Genomic DNA, 2,434 nt, shown 5'->3' on the forward strand with positions numbered 1-2,434 from the left:
TGTGGCGCGGGGCGCAACCTCTCTCTCGTTTGGAGCCGTTGCGCGGGGCCCTCCCTCCCTGCGAGGCGTGGCGCGGGGCGCAACCTCTCTCTCGTTTGGAACCGTGGCGCGGGGTCCTCCCTCCCTGCGGGGCGTGGCGCAGGAGCAACCTCTCTCTCGTTTGGAGCCGTGGCGCGGGGCCCTCCCTCCCTGCGAGGCGGGGCGCGGGGCGTAACCTCTCTCTCGTTTGGAGCCGTGGTGCGGGGTCCTCCCTCCCTGCTCAGCCGTGGCGCGGGGCCCTCCCTCCCTGCGAGGCGGGGCGCGGGGCGTAACCTCTCTCTTGTTTGGAGCCGTGGTGCGGGGTCCTCCCTCCCTGCGAGGCGCGGCGCGGGGCGTAACGTCTCTCTCATTGCGAGGTGTGGCGCGGGGCGCAACGTCACGCGCTTCTTCCTCGTCGTCTGTCGCCGCTAGCGATGTCTCATTGCACCGCAAACAGCTCACCACCTCACGCCTATGACAAGCAGATTGCCCCCGTAACATAGGGTCCTCATAACGGTGGCCAGGTGCAGAGTTCAGCTGAGCCCTGCGCCTCGGCTCAGCTGACCCCTGAGAGCTCGCTCTGCTGAGGTCGAGGGCGTTCTCACGATCCCTTCTCACGGGCAACCGACCTCCCGAGGGACGTGTTGCAGGTTCGGCATTTTGCGATCCCGACGTTCCATGATTTGAAGGGGCCGCCTGAACTGCCACCTGAGCCGTGCGCATCACTGGGTCCGTCGGCGAAAAGATTGATCGGAGGCGGTCTGGCGTGAGGGTGGGAGAGCCGCGCACTGGCACCGCCCGCTACAAGATTACAGAATTGTTTTCAACCGTTACAATGCAAAAGGACACACGAAGCGTAACATTTTCTCGAAGGACTCTTACCACATCCAAAACATCTAAGCTCCACCGTCCGGTGGTGCTGGTAATACTCGTGTTGCTACCCGATGCACTAGTGTCGGCGGTCTTGGTTTTAGTGGTGCAAGTGCTCCTGTCGCTGTCACTGTCGCTGCCGCTGTCGCTGTCGCTGCCGCTGTCGCTGCCGCTGTCGCTGTCGCTGCCGCTGTCGCTGTCGCTGCCGCTTTCGCTGCTGCTGCCGCTGCCACTTATGTTGCTATTCTCGCTAGAGGATCTCTCTCTGGCCGTTTTCGTGGACACCCTCTGAACGAACACACATACAAGTGTTTAGATCTATGCATTATCAAGTACAACCACACGCGCGCGCTTGCAGCACGCACACGCACACGCCGTACTCACTCTGCTCTTGACTTCAGCGGGGTTTTCCTCGCTCTCGCTCTCGCTGTCGCTTAATCCTCTCTTTTTGGCCTGCAAATTAAAATGAAATCACTATATGTCTGCGGACTATCATCGATCAGCCGCGAAGGGGTTGAGTGCGATCCGGCGGGCGGCCGGACCTGCTCCGCTGGCGGGCCCCCACCACGCAACACACGGTGAGGGGAGCACTCGCGCGTTATACACAACACCAACACTTCAAACACCGGTACGGCCTATGAGGCACACTCACCTGTTCACCCGATGGAGACATGGTGTGGAGCACTGGGTAACTATGAAGCTAGCCGAGGTCTGCGACGAAGTGTACACCACGAGGAGCTATGGAGCACTGGCTGTTTCGCACTCTTTGTATCCCTGCCGAGCAGACAGCTGGACTGCCCCAGGAGACGTGTGTTCTTCGATCGGCTCTGAATGCACCTCAATATTTCCCCCTCCTCATCCCCAAAGCCATCGTCAAAACCACTAATGCATACCACACATACGTAAAAACACACGGCTAGACACATAAAAAAATATTCTACGGCCGCGCCTGCTTCACCCGCTACGCCCTCAACACAATTGGTGCTATTGCTGAACTCTTTGCTCAAATTATTTGTGTCATTGTATTCAATCTCATAACCGTTACACATAGGGCAAAGCCCTAATATCCACAAAGAAATAACACCGAAAAACAAAGCTGATGAGTCGAAAGTGACATAGGCTGTCGCGATACTTACGCCCCTGCAGAGGACGCGTTTGCTGTGACACTGGATTCACCTCAGCAGTTGAGAAGTAGGGTTCATAGGGTCTCATCTGACTCATGCCCCGTCATTCCTAGGCACACCAGCCGAGTGCAGCTGGCGATTATAATCGGTTATACCACGGTGGTCTCTCTCGCGGCCGTTTCGAGTTCCCATCTTCAAATGCGATCCGGGCCGGGAAAGCGTTGCCTGGTGGCACCTAGATTTTGCACACTTTCTTTACAAGTTTCATATAATTTTTAGAGGGTGCAACCTCGATGACAATTTTTTTTGATACAGGCTAGCGTACGGCATCCGTACTGTCGCTCAACTTCATGCACGACACCTCACACTCCTCAGTGTTGTATGCAGGCATTGGGCCTTCATAATCGGCCGGGCACGAGAGA

General features: G+C 57.4%; 1 long non-coding RNA gene across 1 annotated transcript; it reads right to left on the reverse strand.

The window, feature by feature from the left end:
• Positions 1-264: 264 nt before the first annotated feature.
• On the reverse strand, positions 265-2,428 carry LOC113204891 (uncharacterized). The gene is made up of 3 exons (XR_008011703.1): positions 1,273-2,428; positions 901-1,176; positions 265-819 (listed from the first exon to the last, which is right to left on the reverse strand). It is a non-coding gene; the product is annotated as an uncharacterized LOC113204891 (long non-coding RNA).
• Between the last annotated feature and the right edge of the window lie 6 nt (positions 2,429-2,434).

The sequence above is a fragment of the Frankliniella occidentalis genome, unplaced genomic scaffold, assembly GCF_000697945.3.
Source record: "Frankliniella occidentalis isolate FOCC.00 unplaced genomic scaffold, Focc_3.1 Scaffold195, whole genome shotgun sequence".
NCBI classification, from domain to species: Eukaryota; Metazoa; Arthropoda; class Insecta; order Thysanoptera; family Thripidae; genus Frankliniella; species Frankliniella occidentalis.